Genomic DNA, 23,479 nt, shown 5'->3' with positions numbered 1-23,479 from the left:
AAATCTAGTTTTGGATGAGTTTCATATCAGCCACTACGCAGGTCATCTCGGATACCAGAAGATGCTTACTGCACTTCGGAAAGAATACTATTGGCCTGGAATGAAAAAGAATGTAGCTGAATATTTAGCGTGGTGTTTGAAGTGCCAGCAGATCAAAGCAGAACATTTACACCCGGCAGGGTTATTATAACCTATGCCCATTCCAGAGTGGAAATGGGAAATCATATCCATGGATTTCATAACCGGGCTTCCTAGGACAAAGAAGCACAATGATTCTATCATGGTCGTAGTAGACAAATTGAGTAAGGTAGCGCACTTTATACCAGTGTAATCTACCTATAGAGCTGTGCAAATTGCACACATTTTTATGCAGAATGCGTTTAGACTGCATGGGCTTCCGAAGACAATAATTTCCGATCGAGATGTAAAATTCACATCAGCATTTTGGAAAGCATTATTTACCGAACTGGGTACACAGTTGAATTTCAGTACAGCCTATCATCCCGAGACCGATGGGCAGACTGAACAAGTGAACCAAATAGTGGAAGACATGTTAAGAGCATGCGTGATGCAGAAACCGACTCAATGGGAAGAATATTTACATTTGGTTGAATTCGCTTATAACAACGGATATCACACATCATTTAAAATGACTCCCTTTGAGGTCTTGTACGGACAAAAATGCCGTACACCCTCAAGTTGGAGTGGGCCAGAGGACAAATTGAGATTGGGCCCAGAAATGCTCCAAGAAATGGAGGACATGGTAAAAAGAGTGCGGTCTAATTTAAAGACTGCCCAAGACCACCAAAAGAGCTTCGCAGATAAAAAAAGAAGGTTTAAAGAGTACCAGGTCGGCAACCATGTTTACGCAAGAATTGAAGCCAGGAAAAGTACCCTGCAATGGAGCGGTTGCACCAAACTTGCACCCCGCTATTTTGGACCTTTCTAGATCTTGGCAAGATTCGGGCCGGTAGCCTACCAGCTCGCCCTGCCAAGCCACATTAGAATTCATAATGTCTTCCATGTTTCCATGCTTAAAAAATACGTTTACGACCCTAAGCATGTAATCAAATGGCAAGATATACGGGTAAGAACTGATTTCAGATTAACTAGTTGGAATGTGTTTTGAAGGTAAATGACTGGTACTATTGATGGTTGTAGGTCGAACCGGAAGGAGAGGTCCTGGTCGAGCCGCTGAGCATTCTCAACCAGAGAGAAGTACAGTTGTGGAAGCGAGTTATTACCCAAGTTAAAGTGCAGTGGCAGCACTATGGGCCTGACGAGGCCACTTGGGAAGATGAAGAAATTCTTAAGCAAGCGTATCCGAGGCTTTTTGAGAACATCAGACATCGGGACGATGTCCAATATTAGGCGGGGGAGATGTGATGGCCCCGGGAATAGTGTAAATATTTAAATCTTACTGCAGTAAAAGACAGAATTAAGTTAACGATGGAAGATTGTTTGTTTCTTTTAAAAAAAAAAAAAAAACCTTAGTAGTATTTCTTGCTATTTTATATGTGCACTAAGAGAATAATTATTGCAATAAAGAAATACTTATGATAGTATTGGCAACTCCCGGAAGGGAATTGGAAAAAGAAAGTCAGTTATCAAAACTGCAAGTAACCACCTTCCCTAACTGGAAGGGTCTCCAGGGAAAAGGGAGGGGGTTGGCAAAACTCTGGGCTGTAGAGACAGGCAGAGAGAAAAAGAAGAGGAAAAAGAAAACCCGAATAGACTAAGTCTGGTAAGGACCAGATAGTCGAGCACGAAGTGCAGCCTTGCTGAGGATAGTGATCCGGCAAGAGGAAGCTTGGGGGGAGACCCTGGTCCCGGAGGACAGGTCTCATGGATGGGTGGTTAACAAGCTATGCATAGAATCTGCAGGTGATTTACTAAGGAATTAAAGTACTGGCGGTGACCAGGTAAGTAAACTGAACCTTAACGCATCTGAAGTTATCTGTGTGTTATATAAGACATTGTTTACCAAAAAAAAAAAAAAAAACAAATGTTATTATTGCTGCATTAAGAGGTCTGCAATGATTATGACTTGGAAACAATAAACTGTAGTATTTGTACCCGGAACGGAAAAAGTAAGAACAGAGCGGAACAGTAACCTGGCTGTAGGGGTTACTACCTCGATTGTTAACATATATAGAAAACAGAGAAAATGTTAAACCCCGACTGTGAACAGGAGGGTAGAAAGCCATTTCTCATGGGTAGATTTCTTTTAAGAAAGAGGGGTTTTGTCAATACTAACAGAAGCTATCAATACTAGAACAGCGGAGTGGAATGACGATAATAACCATGACCCAAACTTATTAAACTAGAATAGAATCTTTCGGAAATTGCATCGAGCTCAGGAAATACAAGAGGACAAGAAAGAAGATTAAAGCATAACCCTGAGAGCCGGGTAGGCTCCCACGGTATGGAATGAGCTCTGTAGTCATTTTGTGCATGGCGAATACCCGAATGGGTGGCGTATCCCTGCAAATAAGACCGCACATCCCGTAAACCAAACAAAAACTCAAAGCAGGAATCAAGCTTAACGAGTTATCTTTCAAGTAATTTAAAAAGAGAACCGAACAGCCATTAAACTGTTACACAAGGACCTAACTCTTTTAAAAGCGAAACTAATACAAAAAAGCTAACTCTTTAAAAGAAACAGTGATATAAATAACAAGTGCCATGATATATATGAAGCGATTGACAGTGAAGCATATATATAATGAGTTGCAGTGAAATATATATATGTATTTACCAAGTTAGGAGATCGATTTAACATCCAGACTTACTGGTAGAAACATAAAGAACCAAACATTCTCTTGCATACAGAAGGCACAAGGTCGAGACGACCAAAACATCTATTATACCGAGATGCATGCATAAACACTTACAGGCATGCCACAAAAGACCTATTAAACAAGCGATCCAGAACATAGGTAAACCCTTATCTTAACACCAGAAGAACAGTTATTACATTCCAGAACGGAGATCTACATTGCAAATCTGGCAGCGTTCGAACTACAACATCCATATAAACCCTTTTAAAACAGAGTAAGATACTCGCAATTGATATGAGAATATAAACATAGAATAGAAGTCAAATAGAAACGGCCGCAAGGCTATAACAGTCCTGTTCCAGAACAAATGGGCCTAGAAACCCAACATATATAACCAGAAGAGTCATGTGCGAAGTTTAATTCAAAGATTAAATACAATATATAGTTTTAACTACAATACATCAAAGATGGAATTACAGTCTCATAAACTGAAAGCTTTCCAACCCAGAACCGTTGGAAGCGTTAGGGTTACTTCAGAACCCATATCACGAAACCAAGACAAATTGGAGCAGGACAATGTAGAACCTCTCATCGCCATCTGCGTCCAACCATGGAAGAGTAAGGTTGGGGCTTCGATCAGGCGCAGGGGTAACCCTCTGCCGAAAGATGGATGAACAAAACAAAGGTACTTTTAACCGGATTGAATACACACAACAAGCAGAGAGCTGAAGGGTCGTACCTGTTGTAAATGTCAGCATTCTATAACCTTGAGGAAGACCTCCTTGCCCGACTCAATCTCAGACGCAGATATCTACATCAAGCAATAAAATGACAGAGAAAATCGTTAGTCCTAATTCCTTAAGGGAAAAACCAAAGAAATGAGAAAGCGATAAACTTTATGGAACTAAACCCATATGCTAGCAACTGCAACACTCACTTGAAGTCATCTCGGAAATTTATAAACAGAGGGGCAGAAGCTCGGCGATGAGGAAGCGCGCTGGCGGAGATGGTAGTAGTTCACTCGGCGCAGAATCGTTGAACAATCCCACCAACTGTGGCGGGGTGGAGCAGAGAGCCGCAGAATCACTGAGTTATGCCGGAAAGCCCGAAGAGTCGGGAAGGGGTAGTCTTATATAGCATCACTTACAGAGGAGGAGTCGAGGGGGCATCTCCACCCTCCGATTCAACCCAGAGCATCCCTACCGTCGGTTGAGGCGGCAACACGAAAGAAAACAAGCGGGAGTTCTTCACCTTGAACCACACACCCCTTCACGTGATCAAGCCGGCGAAATTTATTGCCGTGACCATATGTCCACTACGGATGGTGCCAGCGAAGCTGGCAGTCAGAGCTTTCTCGATATGCCCAATGTCGCAGCACTTAGACAATGCGATATGGGTTTCACATATGGAGAGGGGCAATACATATGGTTTAAACATTATAACATATATAAACAATATCAGTCGCAATGTAATTTAATACCAAGAGTTATAACGATAATGGAGTTGTAGCCTTACCATAAAAAAAATGTTTCTATATATGTTTAGTATATGGGTTAGGTATGTGACACAACAGTTGAAAACATAAAAAAAATTATTTTAATTAATCACTATATTACTCCATTCAAAAATGGGGAGCTTAAAACTTATCATGTCTCAAATCCAACTTTAAATCTCTCACATGGTTTCAATTATTGGTATTATGATATTTGAATAATGATTTTAATAAAGAAAATATTTCTACCTTATTGTTTTTACTTTAATTTAGCTGTGAATTACTTTTTGCATAAAAGACATGTACTAAGTATTGACGTTGCATATTACACTTGTTTATTATTTAAAAATTATAAATAAATTTTATATTTTAAAAAATTATTATTTATTAATGAATTAGATTTGGCTTTTCCATATTATTACTAACACAACCATATTTTTTAATATGGTTGATATATCTTTCTTATTTTCAAATGTTGATAGGGGTATAAAACTTGGAAAATGATGACAATTAACATGTATCAACCCCATTTACTAGTGTATATTAAGTTGATTGACATATAAAAGTTGGATAATGACATCAATCAACGTATATCAACTATATTTACTAATTATTCATTAAAAGAAACATGCCGTACAATACAATTAGAATCTCTCTCACTCTTATTGTCTTTGAAATCAACCCATCTGAATCTCTCTCACTCTTAAAGTCACTTAAATCAACCCATCTCTGAAATGGTAGATAAAGTAGCAGGTGAGGCCCAACTTGTCTTCTCATCCAACGACTTCTTTTGCATTTTTTAAATTTTTGTTCTCCTTTTGACACGGTTAGTTTAAAAAAAAAAAAATTAAAATTAGAAAGAATGAGGCCCAGGGTTAAAATTTCAAAAAAGACTCACTAATCAAATTTGATCAATTTTCACACCTTCCAAATTCATCTCCTAATTTTAAAAAAACAATCTTAACAATTTTACAAATTTTTAAATTATATTTTACTCACCCATCAGCCCAATCCAATTCCATCCCTATTGATGCCTCACCACTGTGCCTCTTAACATGGCATTCACTTCACAATCATATAACGCTGTTTACCTAGGATTCACTGCACTAGACAGTTATTTGGCGTAATAAGAAGTTTTGACCTTTTTGATATAATTTTGAATGACATTATAAGTATATGTAATGTGTAAGGTTGAGAAATTGAAAAAGATAAAAAATAAAAAATAATTTAGAATTTTTTTTTCATATTTAAAAAAAATAAAATAATTATTCCAAAATAAATTTTTAAACAGAAGAGATGAGATTTACTCAAATATCATTTATATATATATTTAATTTGTAATATTTATATGTAATTTGTAATATTGAGAATTTGTAAAAAATAAAATAAAAGTGGAAATATAAAAAAAAAAATAATTTAAAATTTTTTATTTTTATATTTTTATATTTAAAAAAATTAAAAAATACTATTCAAAAATATTTCACTAAATTTAATAAAACACTTATGTTACAAATTATATAACTCAAATTAATGGAAAAAAAAAATTAATTACAGCTCACTAGAAAACAATTAGAAAAGATCAAAACATACCACAAGTTTCTATAGTATTATTAACGTTTCATAACACAATTGCCAAAGTCATCCTGGAGTGACCTATTATTTTCCTACATGGAATTTGTCCATTTAATTACCTACAATAGTAGTCATCGGACATTGGGATCCCTGCAAACTAGACCAGGTCGACCTATATCCATTCACCTATCCCTGCAAACTAGACCAAATCGGCTTATATCCATTCATCCATCCTCCTATGCAAATATTTCAAAATGAATATGTATGTATATAGCAATTTGGTAAATAATGAAAGTTAAATAAATATGTTAAAATTAATTTAAATAAATATAATAAAAAAGAAATATGATAAAATTAATAAAAAATAAAAATAAAATAAGTAATAGTTTATTATAATATATTTATTAGCACAATTATATTAATAAATATAGTTGATATTTGTAAATCAAATATATATACAATTATATTAGTAAATGTAATTGATATAAAATTAAAAATTTAATATCAATATTAATTATAATTATTATCATAATTATATAAATATTATCATAATTATATAAATATTAATTATGTTTAATATATTGAGTTTTAATATTAGAATTTTAGTATTGGGTTTAGATATTAAGATTTTAATATATAAATTTATAATATTAATCCTAATACAATAAAAATACTTCTTATAAAACTAATAAACTAATATAGATTTTAGTATTAATTTTAATACCATTACCATGTTTAAATGATTTATTCAATATTCTCATATTATGTGACATTCAATTTATTTTCATGAAATTTGAAGAAGATTAGATTTACATGACCCAATTAATTCTTATTTAATGAAAAACCATCAGATTAATATAAAGTTTACTAAAAGTAATTTTAATGCTATCTCTTGTCATTTATTCAATATTTTCATATTAAGCCACATTCAATTTATTTTCATGAAATTTGAAGAAGATTAAATTTACATGATCCAATTAATTCTTATTTCATGAAAAACCATCATATTAATATAAAGTTTATTAAAAATAATTTTAATGCTATCTCTTATCATCACATATATAAGGAGCGCAATGATTCTGACAAATTATTGAAGGAGGCCACGCACCAACGGCGGGGATATGGATGATCCAGGGGCACAGAACATGAATTCTACATATATTTCCATAGACCTTATGATGACCACCAACACCTAGGGGCAGACAAGCCCTCATTTTATGGTTTCTGAGATATGACTGTGATCATGTTTTTCTAAGTTATTCATGTATATATTTTTGTTATTTTTATTTGACAGGCATATCATATCTATAACTTATCAGTGTCCCAACCTGAGATAGTGCCATTTTTTATAGTATCAAACAGAGAATGGAAATCCACCCTTACAACATATGCTTTCAAGCATATACAACATGTAATTTTCAACATCTTAATGAAAATTGAGATTTTTTCTTGGGAAAAAAACTTTAATACTTTTACTACATAACATTACATCAAAAATTCATATATAAATATAATACTTTATCATAAAACAACACCAATAAAACTAATGATATATTATAAACCTTCATATTATAAACAATTTATAAAATTAAAAAAGACATCCAATCCACCAATACTTGAAGGGAATTTAAAAATATTAATTTAAACATAATTTAAGGTTGCAATAAATATACAAAACATTAAAATCATAAAATTTGATGCTGCAGATTGCTTAATAAAAATAAAAATCATTCAAATCATGCAGCAGATTGGCTAACGAACACTGAAATGTTTTAGACTAAAGAATGTTGGGGCAGAATGGCTAATGGATATTGAATTGTTTTAAACTAATGTCAAAGTTACAAAATGTTAAAACTTTTAATTACAAATTATTAAAAATTTGAAAAATAAATATTTACATTTCTAACATGATTTAACACAATTAAATTCCACTGAAACTATTAATTTTTCCGTAGATAAACAATGTGGTAGGCCACATCGATGCCAATATGTTTTCAAAAATTAAACATCGAGCCATGGGACGCATGAACCACCTAAAAACTCAATGCAAGCAGCCTAAACTGCTACATTGGCCAACCAATGTCGAATTGTTTTTACTCATGAAAACATAGATTAGAGTAAGTAAATGTGAAACTTTAAACTACATAATATTGAGAATTTTTACCTCGGATGCGGGTGATTGAAATGGTTTTAAACTTGATAGGACTCGGGTGGGGCGAGGCGGCTTGACACCTGCCCACCCAGTACAAGATGTTAAATACCGACAATAGGAGCTATGTCTGGCATGCACGCGAGCCGGTGTATACCATCTCCCCATCAGGTGATCTGGGCTCATTCTCTCTGCCCACTGCAACGGATCCTCCCTCCACACGCTGCTACTTGCACAAGATGACGACGTTAATCAATGAAGAAGTTATGAAGGTGGTTGTTTGTGGCAGGTTGGGAAAGTTTAAGTCGGGGCAATGCCCTGCGCTCAAGCTCATTCCTTGCGAATTTCTTGTTTGGGATCATCCCATTGCCTCTGTTCGAATTATGGTTCTCTTCGAAGTTTCTGAGCCTTCGACAAGGAAGCTCTGGCTGGCCCTTCAAGGACAGCTCCTCTGGAACATTTCCTTCCATGGGAGGGCTCTGGGTCTGAGTTTGAAGATTCTCGGGTGGGTTTGTTATTTTGTTTTCCCTATCCTGGGCGTCGACTCTCATGGAATGAGTCTGAGCAATCCTCTTACTGCCTGCATCCCTTTGTTCCTCAATTCCGCCTTCCATCTGGTCTTCAATTTGGGAGAGAGGGAGATTGGCCTAGGAAATCCATCTGGTATTCTAAGGCATTCTCCCGGCCCCCCGCATATTAGTTGTTCTGAGTGTTACACAGTAATTTGTCACCATTTGTCACCGTCCCTGATACCCCTTTCCCAAACTTTGGACGACTCATTCCGGGACCTGTGAGAAGTGACATAACTTAAAAACACTTGCATTATGTTCCCCTAAGTATGGACTTCATATGCCTTGAAGACATCTCCTGCAGAATATCCTTAAAAAGTCCCCTTTTTCCATTAGCGCGGATCCACAGTGCATTACCCGCGCCAATGGGGGAAATCCTCGAAAGAGGGCGTGCCAGTTGGAACTCTGTCTCAGAGTTATACTCATGCCAACCAAGTTTGGAAAAGCTTTTTAACAAACGCACACCCGAAAGTTTTTCCCTTTCGACTCATGAAGCTTTTTAAGGATAATGCCAATCTCATGGATGTCCAGATTCATCGTATCTCCTTTTCCTCTATCCATAATAGGTTTTCGAGGATAATGTCAATCCCATGGATGTCTGGATTCATTGTATCTCTTCCTCCTCCTCCATCTATAAAAGCTTGTTCTGTTGCATTTGACAAGCGAGTTTTGGAGCATAGGGAGAATTATACTATCAAAAGTCTGAGAGATTGCTGTAAGAGTCTTTTTTGCATTCATAATCAAAGAGAGAGAGGCTTGTTCCCAATCCCAACAAGCTTTGCAAGGCATATGTAGCTGATCATCCAGCCAAAGGAGGATTTGACGTCAGAATTATGGTTGTATTCTCCTTTGTTGATTATCAATAATAGATGACTATCATTATGGTTCCGTTCTTGTTGTTCATTGTGATGATGTTGGAGTTATATCTTTTCTGACCGATATATAATTGCATCTATTGGATTTTATGCTTGTATTCGTGTCGTTCTTTGCATGTGCAGGTGTCCATTCACGGAGATCGTGAGGATCGTGACCGGCCAGAGCAAAGGAACAGAAGTGTCAACTCTTCTACAACACGAGCGTTGGAATCCAAGTAGGCTCTCATAATCCACCTTTAATTTGCAATTAGGAACTTGCGTGATAGCATTGTTTGATTGTTGCTAGACCCATTTTGGGCTAGTGGGGATCGCCTCTGTCCGCAGAGGGGATTTACCTCTCCAACAATTTGGTGACTCTACTGGGGAAGCTATTTGTTGTTTGATTCGTAAAATTTGGACGGAGCCTGAAGTACAGCCAGGTAGCCTTCCAAACGCTACTGCTCTACATTAGCGAAGTAGATCAACGCCACTTCAGTCAATCTCCTGTTTGGTTTACGAACCAAATAGCTTGGAGTTTGTCTTGTACCTTGGTTTTCTCTTGTTTTTCTTGCTTAGATAAGCTTTTTGGGTTGAATTTTTAAGTTGTCTCTTGCTTCCTGGTCTGTCTGGATACTGTTGATCAAGCCGTGGACTGCTTGTTTTTAGTTTTAAGCTAGCAAACTTGATTAGCGCGGTTTTTTCCCTGACAGTCGCGCCAGTGGGTGCATGTTTCACAAAAGCAACTCGCGCTAATCCCTTAAAAGCACGAGTTACAGACTGAAAGTTGCACCAGGCCTATGAACTTTTCCAGTTTGCTTGTTTGGAAGCCTTCTGAGCTTGGATTTCTGTCCTGTCACATTGTTTTCAACTACTGGAGTGTGTCAGAGCTTTGTTTGACTAGTTTTTGACCTTCATCCTTCGGGTGTTTGCCTCTTTCCATCGATTTCATATTCCAGCCCTAGAGCATCTAGTGGCTTTGTGCATCGAGCCTTCTGTGGGAGTTTTTGGTTCTTTGATTGTCCAGTCGACTTCTTGGCTACCTTTTGCACTTGTCTAGTAGTTGTCAAAACTTTTTATTGTTTTCTTCAAACAATTTTACCTCTTTTCGTTTGGATCTCGCTTGTCTTCGTTTGGGCTTAGATTACATAGCTCATTGAGGTCTTTGTGATTTTTCTTGGTTTGAAAGATTGTCTTGGTGTTTCAGACTTGATTGTGTTTTCATTGAGTGAAATTTGTCTTTTTACTCTTTGTTATTATCTCTCAAAATTTGTTTAGTGCATTTTGCCATCGAAAAGAAAATGAACAATCCCTTTTGCATTGCATTAGTTAATGGAAATTAGAGATTTTCATTGTTATTAGCGATTAGTCATTTAAAAAAAAAAAAAAGTTTCGTTTATTGCCATTAGCTACATTAGAGTCATTGTTGATTGTTTTATGATCATTTTGTTTGATTGAAAGATCTCAACTCTCTCGTAGTTAGCATTCATCGAATGAAATGATATATTTTGGCATATAGCTTGCATTTAGGAAATTGTGAGAGATTACATACTGTAGGACCTGGAAACTGAAACCTAATCAAAGATCAACCGTAAAATGAACTGAATGAATCTAAAAATGCATTGGAACTTAACACATACATCTAGAGGTCTAGGCTAGAGACGTGTTCCGGCGTCGTTAAACCTAGTCACTATTTTTTCACATCATGGTTGGGTGATTCCTCCTTTTGTGACTCGATAGTGTTCTAGCATGGATTTGTGCTCCCACGTATCGTCGAGTATATGTGGAGACCCCACTAGGTTATCGTCCTTTATCCACAGGAAGCTGTGTCTGCCGACTTACAAACCCTAATGCATTGAACACAACATTTAGGAAGATTGACTTTCGTACGCGAAGACCTTGGTTTTCATATGATTGCCAAGGTGTATATACAGTTTTATGGATTTTTTGGTAAACCCTTTGCCTAGTTTCTCCAGAGTAGTCACTTTTGATCCTTTTTGGACTCCCTAAAAGAAAAGGCTCACCTGAGCATTTGTCACTTCGGACTCACTAAACATTTGAAGGAGACTAGAGTCATCTTTTTGTCCTTTTCTCGACTCTTAAAACATGAAAAAGGTCAAGTTTAGTTCCTTTGTCTTAAAATTTATTCGGCCGCGATTCACATTTACCCGGTTAGATCTTGTTTGCGTTAGTTTGAGTAGGGCCCTTTCTCGTTAGCTTCCCTAGGATTTTGTGAAGTTTTCATCTTGGAGGAATTACCAATTTCGTCTTCATCCTTTGCCGAGATACCGGTTGTGAGTGATACTCTTCATGTTATTATGAGTATACAACCGATTAATTCTCGTGCTCCAGGTGACGAGACTTACGAATTTCATTGGAACCCCGTTTGGGAACCTTATGAAGACGGTATCCATTTTTGGGAATACACTTCCCCTCATGTTTTGGCCCCACTATTTTCTTCCAATATCGAGGAAGTATCTCCTACTTCGACTGAAGAATCTGTTGCGACGAGCGGTGAAATTCCCACCGCAATGGAACCTATACCTGTTAGTAGCACCCCTACTACTGGGAGACTACCTCTAGGCTATAAAGCATTAAAGGATGTTATGTCTTCTAGGACTCCCTCCACGAGTTCTATTTGGTCACAACTCGCCTTTCCCACCATGGAGCCTTTTACTCCACAAAGTCGCAGTACATCTGTTACCTCAATCCCAACTATTCCAACGGTATGTGTAGCTTCTTCGACTCCCGTTTTCAGTGGTCCTTCGGCCTCTATATTCGGAGTCGTTGATCCTATAGAGGGGCCATACGACCAGTATTTACGACATCTTGGTAGGCCTTTTTCGTCTCAACCGACTGTTGAGATTTCTGTCATGTTGTCAATTGATTGGGGCCCCACCTCTAATCATGGTGGCCAAGTATCATTTGCGCAATCCCAAGGACCACCTAATCAAGACCAACAGTCTTACACAGGGCAACCTGGGATCTAACAAGGAAAACCCTTTCAGGGACAACATTTGGCCTCTGGTGGTCCGTCTTTCACCTCTTATGCTCAACCTTCTGGTAACTCAGGTCAATCTTCTGTTCAACAAGGCCAGCCTAGTATCCAGCAAGGTTATCCTACTAGACAAATTGGTCAATCGTATGTTCACCCAAACCAACCTAATGTCCAGTATGGTCCAACATCTGGACAAGCTGGTCAACTATATGGTCAACCCACCATCCAGTATAGTCAAGCACCTGGGCAAGTCGGCTAGCCTCAAATCCAATCAGGCCAACCAACTGCCCACCCCACTCGGCCATCTGGTCCATCAGGACAACCCTCAGTTGTGCACCAACAACTCCACCCCCAGTAAGTACAACCTTCTGGGCAGGTGGGCCAACCTCAATATCAACTAGGTCATCCTTCCGGCCAGATAGCCCAACCTACAGGACATCCTTCTGGCGCTGCTAAACTAGGAACTCAAATGGTTGTTGTCTCGCAAGCTCAACCCGGTTTTATGCCCCAGGCTGGACCCCAAGCCCCATCTGGTTTTCAAATCCAAGTTGGTGTTCAACCCCAACCAGTCTATCAAACTCAGCGTGTTTCTCAAGCTTAGTTCAGAGTCCAGCCGCCTTATGGTTACCAGCAACCCCAAGGGCAACCTTTGTTTGCCCCATATCAAAATTATCAACAACTGCAGGCAAATCCTTATCAGAATTATCAGCAACCGTTTGGTGCCCCTGCAGGACAGTTTGGTAATCCATGGAACGCTGGGGGGCAAAACCAAAATCCCTATGGACAGAATCCCTATGCACAAAACCCTATGGGGCCAAATCCGTCCGGACAAAGCCCATGGGGGTAACCACCATTTGGTTGGAACCCTGGTGCTCCATCTTACCCGTAGCCCTAGATGTCCTTCAATCCTCAGTTACCTTTCTTAGCAACCTTAGAATTACCGGATGTGTCCAAACTGACCAATGATCCCATTCTCCATAATCCGTATTGGCCTTCGGTTCCGACGAAAATTCCCAGTGATTGTCCCAAATTCGATGGTAAAGCTAATGAAGATCCTCAAGCTCATGTCATGACCTATCACTTGTGGTGTTCATCCAATTCGTGGCTTGATGATTCGATTTGACTTCGCCTTTTTCAAAGGACTCTCACTGGCTCTGCAGCTAAGTGGTATATTGAGCTCACTCGTAGATCCTTTCAGGATTTTAACCTGTTGGCTATGGAATTTCTCACTCATTTTCAGTTGCCCATTCGATATGAAACGGGTACACACCTCCTGACATCCTTAAGACAGACAATGGCTATGTATATCTCTGATCATATCCATGAATGGAGACGGCGTCGATGTATGATCAAGTTTTGGATTCCCGACCAACTTCTTACCGACTGGTTTACGACTTCGTTCGTTCCTCCAATAGTACGGGACATTGCCATGGGAGCATGTGTCACTGAAGAGGAAGCTATCATGCGCACTCAGTACCTTGACTTGGTTTATTCCCAGTCTGGTACATTGTATGATTATTTTCCTGATGCCCCGAGACCAGGAACATCCAAAGCCCCGCCAACACCAACTGTTGACGGTATTATTGGTTATGTTAACTCATCCTCGAAAAAAAATTTCGCGAACCCTGGGAAGAAAAAATCAAATGCTTTGAATGAACACACTTCTCATGCTACACCCAATTTGAATATTACTTCAGAGGTCAATGCCATCCAGTCCCCCACAGCAGACAAAGCCTCGAAAGGAAAAAAGAAAGGAAGAGGGAAGAATAAGCCAGATCAACCTAAACAGGACTCCCCTAAACCTCCAGCCGAGGAAGGTTCCGAGCGCAAACCCAAGTATCCTTGTCTCATCTCTGATGATGATCACTATACCAAGGACTGCCCTAGATGGTCCGAAGTTAGTCGTTTGTTGAAAGGCGCTCCTGGGACTCCTGCGGTGCTCAAAGAACCCTTTCCCTCTCAACAAACTCAAATGGTGGCTGACCCCTCTCAACCTCTATCTTCCTTCGGCTCTCAATTATTTATGGCTGGAACGATACCTGTCCACATCAGTACTCAGACAAAAGAATATCCGTCATCTGCTGAGAAAGAGCCTGAGGTCCCCTTTAGTGATCCTCCGTCCAGTTCAGGCTCGCTCCACATCGAGAGACCTAGCACTGAGATGCCTATTCGACCCCTCCAAAAGGAGTACTCCAGAAATATTCTTACAATCCAAATGCTCATGCTGCACAGCACTACAGTATTGTTGAGGACTTATCTCAAACTCCGTCGGCTATGTCCGCTTTAGAAGTCCTCCAGAGTTGCCCTTCTCAGAGGAAGTCCTTGCTATTGGCCATCGGTGGCATAGACTTGGCCAGCTCGGATTTGATTACTTTTGACTTGGAAAGCCATACGCCGAGACTGCTTCACCAAATCGCATTCCTCATACAGGTTATTATTAATTCCAAAACGATTCATCATACAGTCATTGATGAAGGTGCTTCAACTTGCATCATGTCTGTTGCCTGTTGGAAAGCTATTGGTTGTCCAACGCTGAGCCGGTCTCCCACAACCTTGGAAGCTTTTGATGGAAGAGCATCCCGTCCCTATGGTATACTCCAACGTTTTCCCATCTCTTTGGAAGGGAAGATGGTCGAGATGGAAGTTGAAGTTGTTGATGCTAATCTTACCTACAACCTCCTTCTCGGACTTCGCTGGACATATGCAATGCAAGCTGTAGCTTCGTCTTTGTTTCATATCATCCATTTCCCTCATCAAGGGAAGATTGTTACCGTCGACCAGCTTTCATTCTTCGCTTCCTCTTCTGAAGGCAACTTCCCTTTTCTGGAGCATACCTCCAAATCATATGAGAGTCTGGGAGCCAGGCTTTTTAAAGATCCCGCCCTCATGGGTGTTTTTCCGCTCCCACCTCCTAACGTTGCTTCTGTCAATATGATTACTGTTCGTTCTGATCTGTGGATCCCCCCTCCCACTAATCAAGTAGAATCTTGGGGTGATGAGATGCCGTTGAGTCCTGCCGAGCTCAACTACGTCGAAATCATTGCTGCATCGGCTCCCTCTCTTGAACCTACTCCTTCGAGCAAGGTTCCTGACTCGTTCGCTCGATCCTCATGGCTTGGAGATGAGACTTCTTCGGACCCTTTAAAATAAATATTCCCTTCTGACGAAGCCATTATTGAGACTATGTCTCCCGAGGAACCTCCTTGGCATGATTCTCACCATCATCCCTCGTTTCTCCCTGTCCATCAAGATATGCTTACTTGTCTCTAGCGGTTTGCTCCTTGTCTCCCATTTCAAACCCTTCAAACACCTATCCAAGTTTATCAAGTATCCTCTAAAGGAAATATGGCGAACATCACGCAAACCCAACCTATCGACATCTCTACGAAACCAGGGATTGTTGAACATCTTCACATTGGAGTCACTTGTACTCCGGAGGAGATTCAACTCTATGCCAATATTTTTCACGAATTTCGTGACGTCTTTGCATGGTCCTACGAAGAAATGCCCGACATTGATCCTAGCATAGTGGTGCATAATATACTGCCTGTTCATCAACATTTACACCCCGTACACCCCTGCAAGGTGGTGAGCTCCAGTATTGTAGAAATAATGCTACAACTCCTGGGGCTTCCTGTCTCTCATTTTATCAACCCGGTAGTTCGTACAAACTTGGAAGCGACGGTGCTATATGCACAAGTACTAGCTCTTGTCACAGCTGTCACTTGGTCAGCTGGCACAAGTCCGCTAGGGCTCAAGCCAACTTCTATGGGCTCTCAGAAGAAGCTTGCTAATTGATGGACGAAATCTGATCTCAAAGGAAAGCTACTTTACTTGACAAAAATGAACTGAAAGCAAATCGAAGCATGTAAACCTAGGAAACCCTAATTTAACTAGTCTGACCTCTACAATGCAAGGAATGTAAATGCAACTTCTACCAATGCTATCACTACCTCTAATAAATGAAAATGCATGGATCTAAACTACTTGCATCATGAAAGTTATGTTTTTGTATTTTTCCTTAAGTGTGTGGAATGATGGTGATTTTTTGCTAACTAGGGTTTGGTTGTGCAGATGGGATGGAGAAGGAAGGAAAGCGTGGGATAGGTTGGGGAGGCTAGGAGAGGTCCCTAGGGATCCTTAGCATCCATCCACAGAGGTTCCTCGCATTCAGATGCTCAGCAACCGAGAGAGTGGCCTCCTACAGGATGGCTGTGGAGGATCCTACAGGATACTCTGTTTTCTACAAGATGTCTACAAATGGCTACAGGATGACCTACCGTGAGTGTTTGGAGTGATGGAGGAGTAATGGAATGGTAGGGGGAGATGTGTAAGGTAGGAATAAGGCTCGTGATGGCTTTAGAAGTGGAAGAATAGGATGGGAAGTGAGTGTAGGGAGGAGGATGGGAGGTAAAGGGCTATGTCAACGAAAGGGCTAGAGAATGGAAGTACGTGAGGAGTGAAAGACTTTGGGAGATAACAGAGCGGGGCAGGGGTCAAAGAGATGTCTGCATGCGTGATCAAGATGGAGGACGAAGTGATGGAACGAGAGAGAGTAGTGTAAGTGAAACAAATGCTTATGACTGTCACTCAACCAAAAATGCATTAACCTAAACTACCTGTGCTTGTAAATTCAACGAGCAGCAATCTAAACGCGAAGGAGAATGTGCATGAAGCTGTGGTAAGGGAGTGTGGTGCAGGTGTGAATCATGTGGAAGCATCTAACATAACGTGACTGTGTTTGCAGCAACCATGGAATAAAGAAATGTGTATTTTTGGTGGTTAGTCATGGACTTCACTCCAATCCCAGATGAGACGGCAGTGAGCCTTAACAACCTTTTTGTTGGAGCTCCAATCGATTATATCTATCCTCTGCTACACTAAGCAAGTGGAAACAAATTCACCATAAGCAATTCCTATCTAACTCATGAAAAAAACCAACTCAACAACCTGTAATTCGAATTGCATTTGCAAATGAAAAGATCAAAGTGCTGAAATGAAATGGAAACAACACTACAGCAGAGGGGATCTATGGCTCTCAGGTTGGGCCCTAACCTGAGAGCTATAGTCTCCTTAAGAAAAACTCAAAACTAGATCAGAATCTGCCTCCTTTATTCATAATTTGATATCATGCCAAATTGGCTTACAAAAAGGAACGAAAACTGAGCTGTGCTCCAAAATTACAATAGAATACGAGAGTTTCAAAAACCTATCTAAGGCTAAGACCTCCATACTTATACAAAAATGATGATCCAACAAGTGTCCTTGATTTTAGGAGCTCGGCTGTCCAACTAGAGTTTAACTGTTGATCCTGTAGGACGGTCATAATTGTTGTTCTTGTAGAGCAGTTTATAACTGCTGTTCCTGTAGAACAGCTGGCTGCTTTTAAGCTCGGAGGGGAGATGGATTAGATCTCGGAGTTCTTGGTGGGAATCACGAGGGATGTCCCTAGAACCGTGGACAACCTCTCCTAAAACCCGCAGTGCCACCTCGTTGTCTCCTTATCTCCTTTTTCGTTGTTTTTGCTCCCTTTTAATGTCAAAACCTGGAATCATAATGCATTAGTCACGTAGAGAGAGTGCCTACCCTTCTTCCTACAAACAACATGAATAAACTAAGAAATGCATGCATAAGCAATAAAAAATGAATGGTTTGAGCAAGTAGAATAGGCCAAAATGAGCCCAAATTGTACCAAAATTGGGGCTCATCATCACCCCCCAGCTGAACCATTTGCTCATCCTTGAGAAACCTTGCTCTTGCTCCTTATCCTTGGCCGAGGACTCGGGACCGGAAAAGGCTCTTTCTTTTCTGCTTTTGATGGCCCTGCCTTCTCTGCCCCTGGTGGTGATGAGGGTGATGTTTCCTTCCCCTTTTCTATTTCCTTGAGTCGGGCTTTGGAAGGCGACTGGCCTATCTTTCATGTACAGGAAGTTATTTTTGGGCTCCCCTTTTCGGGGGTGGCTGATGTTTTATAGGGGGTCCTTGCACTGGGTGAAGTAGGGACATCCCCTGAAGTGGTTTGGCTGCTGGGTGGAGGTTGTGGCTTGCCCGTGGTCATCCTCTTGCTTCTCCTGGCTTCAGCTGGTAGAGGGGTCTCCCTCTCCCTTTTCTCTTTCGGTTTTGGAGGTGTGCTGAGGGCAGCCAGCACCATTGCTGCCTCCTTCTCAAGAATGCCAGCCTTCTCTTTCTTGCGTTTTGCTCTCTCGGAGCTCCTTGTAGAGGGCCTCTCCTTTTTAGATTTCGGGCTTCCTATGGAAGACCCTGCTTTGCCCGCTTCCGGGCTTCCTGTAGAAGATTCTTTCTTTGTCTTCAGACTCTCTATAGGAGGATGTTTCTCAATGACCTTCGGGCCTCTTGTAGAAGCCCCTCTTTCCAATCTCGGGCTTCTTGTAGAAGCCCCTGTCTCTGTCTTCGGGCTTCCTGTAGAAGCCTCTTTCTCCGTTTTTGGGCCTCCTGTAGAAGCCTGTCTTCCAATGATTTTCGGGCTTCCTGTAGAAGCCTTGGTTGTTGCTCTTGGGCTTCCTGTAGAAGCCTGCTCCTTACTGATCTTTGGGCTTCCTGTAGAAGCCTTTGTCTTTGTTTTCGGGCTTCCTGTAGAAGCCTTTTTTTGTGTTTTCGGGCTTCCTGTAGAAGCCTGTGCTTGCGTTCCTGCAGATGCAACTTTCGCCACCTTTTCTTGCTTGGCTACATGGATTTTGCTTTTGGCTTTGACTGCCCTGGTTTTCAACCTTTGTTCCCTTGCTGACAGGATGGGGGTGTCCTCTTTTGCTCTGTCATCCTTTCCCTCCTCCTTCTCCTTTCGTTCTTTCTTCTGTGTTGGAGTCGAGACCTTTTTGCTTTTCCTTTTCTTACTCTTGGCTACGAGCTCTTCTTCTTCACCACTAGAGGACCCCGTTTCTCCAACATCATGGGGCTTCCTGTCTCTTAATTTTATCAACCCTGTAGTTCGTACAAACTTGGAAGCGACGGTGCTATATGCACAAGTACTAGCTCTTGTCGCAGCTGTCACTTGGTTAGCTGGCACAAGTCCGCTAGGGCTCAAGCCAACTTCTATAGGCTCTCAGAAGAAGCTTGCTAATTGATGGACGAAAGCTAATCTCAAAGGAAAGCTACTTTACTTGACAAAAATGAACTGAAAGCAAATCAAAGCATGTAAACCTAGGAAACCCTAATTTGACTAGTCTAACCTCTACAATGCAAAGAATGTAAATGCAACTTCTACCAATGCTGTCATTACCTCTAATAAGTGAAAATGCATGGATCTAAACTACTTGCATCATGAAAGTTATGTTTTTGTATTTTTCCTTTAAGTGTGTGGAATGATTGTGATCTTGTGCTAACTAGGGTTTGGTTGTGCAGATGGGATGGAGAAGGAAGGAAAGTGTGGGACAGGTTGGGGAGGCTAGGAGAGGTCCCTAGGGATCCTTAGCATCCATCCACAGAGGTTCCTAGCATTCAAATTCTCAGCAACCGAGAGAGTGGCCTCCTACAGGATGCCTGCAGAGGATCCTACAGGATACTTTGTTTTCTACAGGATGTCTACAAATGGCTACAGGATGACCTACCGTGAGTGTTTGGCATGATGGAGGAGTGATGAAATGGTAGGGGGAGATGTGTAAGGTAGGAATAAGGCTGGTGATGGCTTTATAAGTGAAAGAATAGGATGGGAAGTGAGTGTAGGGAATAGGTTGGAAACTAGAGGGCTAGGTCAACGAAAGGGCTAGAGAATGGAAGTACGTGAGGAGTGAAAGACTTTGGGAGATGACAGAGCGGAGCAGAGGTCAAAGATGTGTTTGTAGGTGTGATCAAGGTGGAGGACAAAGTGATGGACGAGAGAAAGCAGTGTAGATGAAACAAATTGCTTGTGAGTGTCACCAAAACAAGAATGCTTCAACCTGAGCTACCCGTGACATAAAATCAATGAACAACAATATAAATTGTGAAGGAAACTCATGCATGGCAGTGGAATGAAGAAGCAATGCTAAATATGAAAGTGCATGAATGGATCTAAGTAATGCCTCAGCCTACTTCCAAACAACTACAACAGTTCTAACTGATAAAACCAATATGTTTGACTTCTACAGGAAATCTAAATCAGCAGCTATACTCAAATGCATGTAAAGGAAAATGGAAACGAAATTCTAAAGGAACAATATTGATACAAAGGAAGGAGGCCTGAGCTCTCAGGTTGGGCCCAACCCCGAGAGACAAATGGAGATATGAAAATGAAAAACATTAGCCCCTCCGCCTTGCCTCACTTCCATGGACTGACCACTGAGGATCCTGATACCTTCTTGTTTGAGTTTGTTGTCCTTTGTAGAACCTATGACTATACTGAAGATGAGCAAAAGCTGAAGATTTTCCCTTCCACTCTTAAGGATGCAGCCCTACGCTGGTTCATGGGATTACCTGGGAATAGCATAGCTACTTGGGCTCAGATGCAGCAAGCCTTCAATACCAAGTATAGGGATTATTGTAGGTCCAAGGAAACCAAGGGAGAGATCTTTCGAATGACCATGGGGAATGATGAGTCTTTAGAGGATTACGAGGAGAGGTTCCAACTTAGCTATAAACGGGCCAGGTGCACACTTGACCCTGAATCCCTCAAGTTGGTTCTCCTCCGAGGGGTCCCTGAAGATCTCTTAGACACCCTTCACATGTTAGCTGGGGGGGACATTTACCAACTACCTTATGAGGACATCAAGACTGTGTTTCGAAATCATTCCAGGGCAGCTAGAAAACTAGGTAGAGGAAATCTCCTCTCCACTGGTGTCCCTTTCTCCAAACATGTGTTTACAAACCAATTAGAAGATCTTAAGAGTGAGGTGAGACAGACCATTGCCATGCAGCTAGGACACATTCAGGATCCAGCAGAAGAAAGAAGAAGCTGAGAGAGCCTTGGCAAGAAAGAAAAATTACTCTAGGAAAGCAAGAGATATTAATCTATGAAAGCAGGAAATGCTAATCTAGGAAAGTAGGAAATGCTAATCTAGGAAAGCAGGAAATGCTAAGCTACTTTTGCAAAATGGAAATGAAATAAACTACTGAGCAGAAGTAAGAGTATGGAAGTAGAAGAAAAGCAACAATTACTAATACTCTGACGCTTCCCCGGCAACGGCGCCATGCAACTAAGATCCCTGCACCAGCAAACCAGATCAATGAGTTCTCGTGGAAAAATCAATTGTCAGAGAAAAATGAACACTGAGAGCTCATACCATGTCCATGACGAGCATCAGACTCGTCGGGAGCGCGATTAGTAGGTCATCTCCATTATCAAGTAGCATGCACCCGAGGAGGTGAGACTGTTGCAAGACCCCTGCGGGAATCCTATAGCAGTCAAACCTGCAGCAGTGGATGCCATTCATTGACCAGCCATCTGCAAGCAACACGCGGGCGCATAAAACCAGAGCGTCCACTACAGCGCCAACATCCTGTAACCACGAGCCTCCGGGACTGTGTAAGCCACATGCAGCTGGTAGATCCGTCGTCCAAAAATCTGAAAATCATGTGCAGACGCACGCAGGTAAGTGTTCTAATCCTTCCTTCCATCAAATCGCATGAGTATTACTTTGATTTGTTTGCATGGCGTAGAAATGAATGGTTGAGCGGCTATAAGGCCAGTTGACTGGCCACGTTGGCTAGTGAAGTGATAGTCAGATGATGGGGTGGTAGCCGCGACAGAGGAAACACACAACACGCACGTGAAGATCAGTCCCGTCAACCAAAAAAATGAGTTTAACCGAAAAGGGCGGCGGCAGATCTGTGGGAATGTGCAGGCGGATGATGGGCGACGTCACCCAACGGTCCGGCGGGGACAGCTCACCCTCCTCGCCACGAGCTGCGCCGATTCAAAATCTAATCGGCTAGATTGTGCCTGTATATCCATCCACCTCCACTTCAGAACGTGAGTAACTCTTTTGAATACCTCTGCATGTTGATATGCCAAGCTTTCGGCCGACTGAACACCAGCGAAGTGCACCTCAACCGCAGTCCAATTGCAGTCCTCCCCGAAGTTTGCACACTGCTCCTACAGGAACAGTTTCTACAGGAACGCAGTCCTACAGGACGCAGTCTTCTACAGGAACGCGGGTGTTCACGAAAAAAAGGTGGCCGAGTAACGAGGTAACACTGGACCTCTCATGCAATTGCTCATTTAAGGTGGTAGGATTGTCAGTTACTGTCAGGGTAAAGGAGAAAGTAGATCAATTGCTGTCTGTGTGCCCATACTACAATTCTACAGGATTGTTGCGTGGTTATACTGTGTTGGAAAATTTTTGTGGGTTATACGCATTGTTCTGCACTCTGTCACTGAAACTAAACTCTCTTCCACCATCACCACCTCCGGTTAAGAAAATTGTGCATCATACCGGGTGGATTTATCAGGCGAGAACCCACAGATTCCGCCAAATTAAGGAGAAATCCAGCAGTGGTAGATCTCTTTACCAGGGCACAATGGATGCCTTTTTGTGATAAGCTACAAGGCTACGATGATGAAGTAGCCGAGGAATTCTTGCAGGCCTTGAAGCCTAAATCCCTGACACTGGCCACGGTAAGCTTCAGAGGTCTCAGCCTCCAACTCACCCCAGAGCATATAAGTCGAATCACAGAACTGCCCATGGGTCTGCCGTGGGATAAAGAAGAGCGGAAGCAGAGCCAGCAAGCAAAGAAGGAGTTCTTCCCACCTGAAGAATCATTCACAGAGGACAAAAATGGGGTGAAAAGGACCAGCCTGTTGCCACCGTGGAACGAAGTCAGTTTGCAAATTATGAATATATCACCTGTGAGGGTCGTTACAGCATCATATATGCGTATCACTTCAGGCTGCTCAATGAACTAAGAGACCAGATTGACCTCCCTACAGCACAGAGGCTGAGCATTCCTTACTTTTTACTGCAGTCCTTGATGGAATGCTCTACAAAGCTCAAGGACGGAATCCCCGATCAGATAGCCCATCATGGGTTGATAAAATTGCTTGTGGAGGATGCTCTCCACTCATATAAAGTCCCCCTCGCATGGGAATCATTTAGGAACTTAACAAGAGAAGGGCACATAAAAATGTTGCTTGAAG

The sequence above is a fragment of the Pinus tabuliformis genome, chromosome 7 (genome assembly GCF_031772625.1).
Source record: "Pinus tabuliformis cultivar Carrire ecotype Pingquan chromosome 7, CPIR1, whole genome shotgun sequence".
Taxonomy (NCBI): Eukaryota; Viridiplantae; Streptophyta; class Pinopsida; order Pinales; family Pinaceae; genus Pinus; species Pinus tabuliformis.
This window is presented reverse-complemented; position numbering follows the sequence as displayed.